Below are 9,487 nucleotides of genomic sequence, written 5' to 3' on the forward strand. Positions count from 1 at the left end.
GTGTTCACAAATAGTTATTGGTATTATCTATCTAATAAAGATCTCGTTCTTTGCAGCAATAACGTGTGCATGGATACTGTATACGCTTCTAGTTACATTATCCGGATTAAAATGCTACAACTCTTCAGATCAGCCAAGCCACTGATACTTTGTATAATCCCAGAAAATAATACCAGTTCGAAAATCCTAAGAGAAGGAGCAGCCATAATTGCTGATTGCTTTGGCTCTGCAGCTCTTAGCAAAGCTGCTTCAGAGCTGAAAGATGGAGAAGAAAATCCCATAACTGGTCAATAGTGCAGAGCAAATTTCAGATAGAAGGCTGTAATTAAACGTGCTGGAGTCAGCCCAGGACTGCAGGGTTAATAACTCTGTTCCTGGAATTGAGCTGTTCAATGACTGCTGAGCTTTCAGGACCTGGGTCAAACATCTCACCTCAACTTCAGTGAGAGCAATTTGTGCCACTACCAATGGAGGGGAAGAAAGACCAACACTACCCAACAGAACTCCAGCATTGCTGCTATACAGCAGTGCTTGCTCTCAGTGGGACACGGTGTGGCACAGCAAAAGTCTGCAGTCTGCAGGGCAGGAGAGGGAAGAAAGGCATCCCTGGAGGTGCATCAGCGAATGCTCAGGGCTGGAAAATAAGGTGTGGTCATCTGGTAGGTGAGAGCGAGCTCATGCCATTTGTTCATTCACATTGGGGTGAGAGAACTGCTCGGTGTGCTTCAAAATGGCCCCAGGTAGCAAGTGTGTGTGTGAGAGCAGGCAAAGTGAAATGGGCATTGTTTTGGAAGTGCCTAAAGAAGAGAAAGCAGCACTGGAGGAGTGTGAGGTTCACAGCGCATGGCTTTGGCTCTTCCAGATCCCTGCACTGAGCCATACACCCTGTAGGGCCAGGTAGGATCGGTGCTGGGGTGAGGCATCCCAGGTGATGGCAGGGAGTGTTTCTGTGGTTGCATAGGAAAACAGGCTGTGGGGTTGTACCCAGCCCAGCTACGTACAAAACAGGATCAGGTGGAATAAAGAAAAAGGATTGCTCCTAGCTGCTATGTATGTATGTTCGTATCATGCCTCAGCTGCCCATCCTCCTGCAGGATTAATTCCCAGAGCTCACTGTGGAGGCCCAGAGCTCAGCTCTAATCCACCTGCAAACAGCACCGAGGCTCCTGCAGACAAGGAACCTCTCTGCACTCCTCCAATCTCCTAATCCTGCTTAAAGTCAAAACTGCAGTCCTAAAGTAAATGGCCAATGTAAATGCATTTGGAATTGTTTGAATTAAATTAATCTCATTCCATATGGCTGGATTGACTTTAGAGTGGTTCATTGTCCTCGGCAGGTTTTAGATGGATGTGTCTGCAGGTGTGGCCAAACTTCCTGACTCTACACGTTGCATACCAAAATATTCAGGTGGCTGGGAGCCAGCAAACTGCAGGGAGCCGGGGGAGCAGCAGTGCTGAGAGCTGGCAGGGCCCTGGGGACAGAGGGGACAATGCAGACCCTGCGTTACCTCCTCAGTGTGCCCAGGAGTTGGTGCCATGCAAGAATTTGCCACCCTGGCCTTCTCATATGCTCCAAATATGGGGTGTATACCCTGCCTGTGCAGCCATGCTGTGCCCTGGCAGAAATAGCCCACTGGGGAAAATCCTTCATAGAATCATTGAATCACAGAACCATAAATGTTGAAAAAATAAAACCTTCTGAGATCATCAGCTTCAATCCCAACCCATCCCACTATGACACCAAACCACATCCTTCAGTGCCACATCCACCATCCAGGGATGTTGACTCCATCACCTCCCTGGGCAGCAGTGTCAGTGCATCACCACTCTTTCAGAGAAAAAAATTTTCCTAATATCCAACTTGAATGTTCCCTGGTGCAACTTGAGTCCCTCACCTTGCTTCATTGCTCCTGTGCAATAAGCCAGCCTTACCAGGTCAGGAGATTAGACACCCAAAAAAGCATCTTGAGATGAGGGCAGAGAAAACAGCAAGGACAGACTCAGCATTGTGCAGAGAATGGCACAGAACCTGTCTTTCCTTTGTCAAATATTTGTTTGGCAGTGTGTCACTGCTGACGATCTTAGTGTAGCAATATACAGCAGGAATCTGCTCGGTGTTATCAGCTGTGGGCAAATGAATGTAATGGGTTGTTATGGTCACCCAGATACCACTGCACTAGGCAAACAGAAATCTTGCAAAAACAGTGATAAAAGGGGACATCTCTACATTTATCTGCTGGATGGCATCTGCTTAAAAACAATTTCTGGAAGTTAAATGCTGCATTTCTCCAGCACTTCATGTGGCCATTCCCCATTATTGTGATGCATGCAGGCCGAATGCAGATTTATCCAGTCCCTACTCTACAAAGAATCTGCCTGACTTCAGCAGCACAGGAAATCTCTTCTACCCCCAAACCGCAGTAAACTGAACAGCAGCTATGACAGAGGAGATGTGAGCTGCACACCCGGCATGAGCTGCTCACTGTTTTTATCCAGCAGCTTGATGATGCACTGCTGCTAACAATGAAAACCAGTTTAGCCCTGACCTGGGGAAGGAGGAGGAGAGCAACGAAGGAAAGCAATTACTCCAAGGAAGAGAGGCTCTGCTGCTTCCGTGCAAGCCCAGTCCTGCATTTCTCAGCCTGATTGGGCTCAGGATGAAGCAGCTTCCACTGGCATAAAGCAGGCATCCTTAGCAAGAGGGCAGATGTTTCACACGCAAACCTAAGGGAGAAATACAAAAGGAGAAAGCAGTGTTCTCCCCAGTCCAGCTGCTCCTGCACAGCTCCCTGCAACCCTTTCCCCATTCCCTTTCCCCTTGCCCTCCCCTCAGCCACTCAGCAGGCTTTAAACACTTTCATGCTTTCTGCTGATGTGAAGCAGATGCAGGCTGAGCAGCCTGTAGCTGTGGGGATGCTTTCCCTGCACACCTGCATGCAGGGCAGCCTCACTCCTTCCTCTAGCAGTGTGGGTTCAAATTCCCCTTTTCTGCTTTTAGGAAATCACAGGCTGTGACATGGGAGCAGAGGGCTCTTATGCTCCTCTTTTAGGATTTTCCTTTTAACTGAGCCAATACAAGAAATAAAAAAAAATCTGGGCTGCTGTTTCGTTCTGAAACACATCCAGGTGAACAAGGGCACCTGTCCCATGTGTGAGCACAGTCCTCCTCCCCTGCTCCCATTCACACCCATTTTTCCCAGTTCTGTTGAACAATCTGTGCTGCTGATCTGTGCTCCTTCCCAGCAGTGTCCCTCTGCCCTGCCCTGGGACAGCCCATACACAGCAGCACGGATCCAACTCACTGCTGGGGGTCAAGGGGAGAAACAGAGCCCTGATCCAGATGGGCTGATATGAAGGGGCTCGCAGTGGAGGAGGTGAAGCATTGATCCGGGGATTCTTTATTTTCCTGCACTGCTTTTAACCAGCAGAAGGCTGAAGCAAACAACATCAGGAACATGGTAGAAGCACTCTCAGTCCCCAAAGCTCCCAGAGATGCCAAACACCATTTTTCCTAAAGCCAATGGGCTGCTGTGCTGGAATGGCTCTGGTGCTGGGAGATGGGGCTCAGTGAGATGCTGCATCTTTCTGTCACAAGGAGTATTTTTGCATTTCTCCATCAGCTGTGCTCCTGTTTACTGTAAGCTCCAGCACGCTGCAAATGTTTCCATCACAGTTTATTTCACTTTGATTTTTTTTTTCCTTCAAATCACACTTATCAGGACTGTATTTTCACAGCAAATTCTCAGAAATACAATAAAGACCCAGGAACATCTGATGCCCAGACTCTGCCTTTCCCTAAGACATTATGTGATCTGCTCATTTCCAATGCAGATCTGCTGTCAACTGCATTCGAATCCGTGCCAGGGAGTGCCTGATGTACGAGCGCCCATTTTGGAAAGCCTTGAACAAGACCATTTGTTGTCGAGATAATTTTACAAAACCAATACCATTTCATGGGCTGCACTTAAAATAATTCATAAACTTTACACTGTGAAGTGCTATTAAAGCCTTAAACCCACTCAGCTAACTTTCTTTCGATTTGGCTTGAAACTCGGGCCTTGGTGAGATATATGGCACACACCAGCTCTGAATTATTTGCTGTAGTCCTTTCTGAATGATCCCACTTTCTCACTTTCTGTCGATATGAACAGAGAGAAAAGCACACAAGCACGCAAACTTTTCAACAGCGAAAAACAACTGAACCAATAAATACAAAAGCTGATATCAAACATGACGCTGCTCAGACTGAAATGATATGGTTTTGGACTTTTATGAGCATCCTGAGCCTACACTGCCTGTCTGCTGCTGCAGTGAGGTCTGTGTGGTGTCTGGAGGGCTGGGAGCAGCTGATCTGAAATATCTTACTTTACAACCTGCCTGAGAAGCTGGAAAGCTGGTAAAGCTGCAGTTTGCCCAGTGTGATTACATGAGGTTTAAGCAGAAAACCCATAGCCTGGATGCTGGCTGTCCCAAATGCAGCGATCCCAGCTGATCCAATCTGCCCTCTTCTCTGCAGGTACAAACCTCACACAGAGCTCAGGGCGATGTGGAATCACCTCTGTCCTGTGAGCATCTCCCTCTGCAGCCCCCACCCTGTGTCATCCCAGTGCTGCTCACAGCTGCATTGAGGTCTTCTTTACTGAACCCCCCTCCCAGCAATGCACGACCTCCCCATCACCCTGCAGGTGAAACGCTGTGCTTCAAAAGGAAATGAGCAGCACTGTGCAAAGCCATGCTGGAAGGAAAGGAAAAGCTCTGGGTTCAGCTGCTGTCACCCAGTCCATGGCTCTGAGCATCTCAAGTTGGGTTAAACCACAGGTAGGATGCAGCCTGCACATGGTTCTGCTTCCCTCCCATAGGGGTTGGGGGTGGGGGCAGAGGCACAGTGTGCAGGGCCCATCACAGTGCTGGCTGTGGTGGCAAATGCTCTCATCCAGCAGCTGCACTGCATCCCACAGAGATGTGAAGCCACTGTGGCCTGGCCTTGGGTTGGCTCTCTATGGGTTATCCTTGGAAGACAGACCAGCAAAGGCACCCATAAAACACACTTTTGTTTCTATGGGCCCTGAGCATCCTTTGGGATCGCTGGCACATCTCAGCAGAGAGCAGATGCTGGGAAGAGCCTGATGAACAAATCCCATTACTTAACAGAGACCTCCACTGAGCAAACCTGGCCTTCAGTTACACCCCAGCACTGACCCCACCACCCAGTAAAATCCTGCTTTAGGTGTGGAGCTCCCTCATTTTCCCATTCAACCCTGCCCTTTGCACCCAGCTGCATTAGCAGGGTCTGTCCATGCGATGAGGGCATTTGCTCCAAGTGCTGGAGAGCACGAGATTTACAAGCAGTGCGCGTCACTCTGAGGGCACACCGTCAACTTTAGAAAAACATCTGCTATAAACAGTTTTACTTACTCACATTACTAATAATACCTTACAGTATGAAAGGTGGAAGGATTTGAAAAATCCAATTTACTTGTCCTTCATCTCGGCCAGTGAAAAAATCAATGAAATACTTCTCACTTTTGTCTGGAGTAATTTTCACTTACCAGTACCCTCATGCTAATGTGCTTTTTTACAGGCAGGAGGGGACATGTTTGTTTGCACCCTGGAAATTGAGAGCAAAAAATAAACCACTCCAAAAATAGGGGGAGAGAAATGAGAAGGCAGGAAAACATTTCTATTGATTTTTGTTCTGCTACGAATACATGTTTTGCAGAAATGAGGTAGTTGGTGAATGTAACCGAAGGTCATTCTTCATCAACAAAATAATGATCATGTAAGAGTTTAATGACTGAATCTAATTCGGTTTATGTTAGCAAGAGATTGCTGTTACGGAGTGATCTTTGATAAAATTAAAGGTGCTATTTTTCTTTTTAAAGCCAGGGTTAAAAGAAAAAGAATGACACCATTAAACGTAATGACACAACCTATGGGAAGGTTGTGTGTCTCAAAGTTTGTGTTAACTGGGCTAAAAGATAGAAGTAGGAACTCTGAAAAAAGGAACCGAACCCCAGGGGTTCATTTATTCCCAGGTAATGTGCTGGACTGGGGCTAAGGAGGGGCAAAGCAAGGGGTTGTGATCTGACACAGGTTTCTGCCCTTTGGAGCCTTTCTCTCGGCGTGGCCCAAGGCAGAAGGAGCTGCGGGCATCGGCCTTCCTGGAGCCACTGCTGGAAGAGCCCTGGCCCCCACTGAGTGCAGATACAAACACATCTGGGATGAATCCCTCGGTCTCCATCTCCCATCACCGCCATTTGGTGTTTAATATTTCCCCCCAGCCCGGCCGTGGTCCATTGCTGTGATGGCATCCCCACCTCCTCCATGCTTCTCCTGGAGCTCCTCACTGAAATTCAGCATTAGCACAGCGTGCCCCTGGAATAAAGCCTCGTAAAATATTGTTCGGATCGCTAGGCAACCGGGAGGCACGCTGCGAGCAGGGAGCAGCACACGGGCCGTTCTCTTTGTCTCTCCGTGCCGGCAACGCTTTGCCTTTGATTTGCTTTTGGAAAGAAGGTTGAGGCATGCTGCTGCCGTGCACATCTGCTCCAACCTCAGGTTAATCAGCTGCATGAGAAATGCACCTAGCCTCAGTTTTCTACAGCAATAAAAGCGAAATGAAGTTTTTACTATCATGAAATCACCCTTATTCTAGCTGCTTCCTTCTTCCAAAGGCTGCTCACCCAAGGAGAGGCCATGCTCCATGGTAGCGGCCTCAATAGTGCTGGGCTCTGTGTGGCCTCAGCCCCTCTGCAGGCTGCACAGCGCTCAGCGCCGCCCGGCTCGGATGGAAAGGAAACAAATAAAAGCACACGATTTATTGGCAGGGTCTAACAGCAGTAATTGGCTATTTACAGACACATACATGAGGACATAAAGAAAATTGAACTTGGCTTGCAAGAACAAGAAGAGGAATTACTGTAGGTGTAAACAGGTGAAGTTTACTGCTAATTTCGTTAGCTAAAATGATAAAGTGCTGCTGGTTTACCTCCTCCTGTCTGCTCTGCTCTGCTCCCCTGCAGCCCAGACGCCAGCCCTGTGGCTATGCCAAGTGTGTGCGTTGTTTCCCAGTGCTCAATTTAGCACTGTAATTCCTGTTACAACAGCCACGCTGCTGAGCACATCGGTCTGCACAGAGCTCGTCTGGGCTGTCTGCTCTCACCAAATCATTTCCAGATGCTACGGATTGCTTTCCTTCCATCTCCAAACTCTTGGGTGGCTGAAATCCATCACACGGACACCTGCAAAGTCCCGCTGTCCTCCCATACTGACACCAGGCTTCGTCTGCCCCACATCCACATCAGTGGTACTCACTGATGGAAGATGTCCTGTCAGCATAAATGGGGGTCACTGGTGAGGAAGCTGAGGGCTTTGATCCATCTCTTGTCACTGAGAGCATTTCTTCAGAGCACAAATCTCCTATGAGGGCTGCTCCAAAACGCACCCCATCAGAGGCAGATGTTGATGGGATGGCAGCAGAGGTTGAATCTTCCCACCAATATTCCATTGTATTTTGTTGTTACGAGACAGATGGCATCAGAGCGGCAGTCTGGCATGGAAGAGCATATGAAGCAAAGGTGTGCCATTGGGTTCCTCCACGTGGAAAACCAGCTACCCATTGACTTTCACCAACGCTTGCTGAACATTTTTGGAGACTGAACAGTGGATGTGAGCACAGTGAGGCAGTTGGGTGGTGCATTGCAGCTGTGGTGGCTGTGGGTCACCTCCGCTGGTGCAGATGTTGATGAATGCAGGCTTTTGTTCATTACTGTGAAATTGTAAAAGATAATGGTGCTGACAGTGTAGAAAACCGTTTGTTTTTCTTCTTTTTTTTCTTTTTTTTTCTTTTTTTTCTTTTTTTGGTAGCTGTGAATTTGCTCTATCCAACGGCGTTATTGTGCTCTTTCTATCCACCATAGTTACCATGGAAATAAATAGGAGGCATTATTTATGGAGGAACCTACTAGATATTCCCACGTGGTGGCAACAGTGCTGAACTAGATACTCATTTCCCCAAACTGTTAGTGAGTATGGGGGTGAGGCTGCAGCTGGGATGGGGCGTCCTGCTGCTCTGGTCTTCCAGGTTCCTGCCATCGCCATCCTCCCTTTTCTGCATTGGTTCTGGAGTGATGTGAAATGAGGCCAAACCTGGGCTGTCCCCGCTCCATCTCAGGAGCTCCTTCTTCACGTGGCATTGGCAAGAGCTGTTCTTTGGTTATTTTAATGCAAAATGGGGCAGCTGGAAGTGTAAGAGGGATGGTAACCTTAAGAAATGATAATTGCAGGCTTGGAGCAGTGTTGGAGTTAATAAAGGGACGTTTAATCCAATTCTCAGCTTCTATTTTAGGATCCTTTCAACTTTCCAAATCAAAAAAAAAAAAAAAAAAAAAAAAAAAGGAAGAAGGGAGGAACAAAAATCTCCATTGCAGTGCAATTTCTTAAGCTCGTTCACAGCCCAAAGGTGAATTTCTGCGTGTGTGAGGAGTTTGAAGAAAATCCACTCGGCTGTTTCAGAGGTTTCAGAGCATGAAAGCAACATCTGCTTTAAAAATCAAAAAATAAAAGAAATTCCCTTTGCTCATCAGAGTCAAAATGGGTTTTGGTTTCACGCCTCTGATTTGGTGTATCTTGAGCTGTCCCCTGGAGAAAGCTGGCCGTTCCTGTGTTGATTCGGAGAGGATGAAATTGTGGTGCAAACCAAAAGCAGACGAGGGGCAGGGAAAGAGGGGGGCAGGCAGGTGGGATCCAACCCAGGCTCGCTCGCATCTCATCCATGGCTGTGGCTCCCTACTTTTCCCGTTTAATTCATTGCACGGAAGCTGCTGGCAGCCTGCTGCCTCGGGTTGGGGTTTGTTGGGTCCTGGTTTGCTTTTGCCGTTTGCTGTGCACTGCGCTGCGCTATAGATGGCAGTGCAGGATGCAGATTTGCACACCCTGTGTGAAGAGTGCAGGCTGCACCTGCAGCTCATCCCAAGGCTTTGTGCAGATCTGTGCAAAACACGCCGTGGTTTTGCCTGGTCCTTTACAACAACATGGCTGTGACCCCCTGGATTTGCTATGGCTGCTGTATCATTGAGGGTAGTAATGAGGAGGAAGGTCTCTACAATTCAACTGCTGCTCTAACAGAGCATTTGGGTGCTCAGAATTCATGGGCACGATGTTGCAACTTGGGCACAGTTTGCTTTTCAAAGGGACCAAGAAGTTATTTCTCTGTGTGTTCCTCAGTGCAAGTCACTGCACTGAATGCCTGTTCATACTGGGTTTGTGCTGTAAGTGAAGGTATGTGCCTTTTCAGCATCCCATCTATATATGTATAAGGACAATAAACCTCCCCAGGTTTCACCACCCGCAGCAGATTTTGCCCATTTTGTTCTCTCTTTGTACAGTTTCCTGGAGTTCTGGGGCCAGAAAGAAGCAAAGAAGCAAAATTCATCTCCAACTACAATAGAAAATGCAGTGCTGGCAGGAATGGAAATGCTACCAGAGA

This window comes from Lagopus muta, chromosome 15 (assembly GCF_023343835.1).
Source record: "Lagopus muta isolate bLagMut1 chromosome 15, bLagMut1 primary, whole genome shotgun sequence".
NCBI lineage: Eukaryota > Metazoa > Chordata > Aves > Galliformes > Phasianidae > Lagopus > Lagopus muta.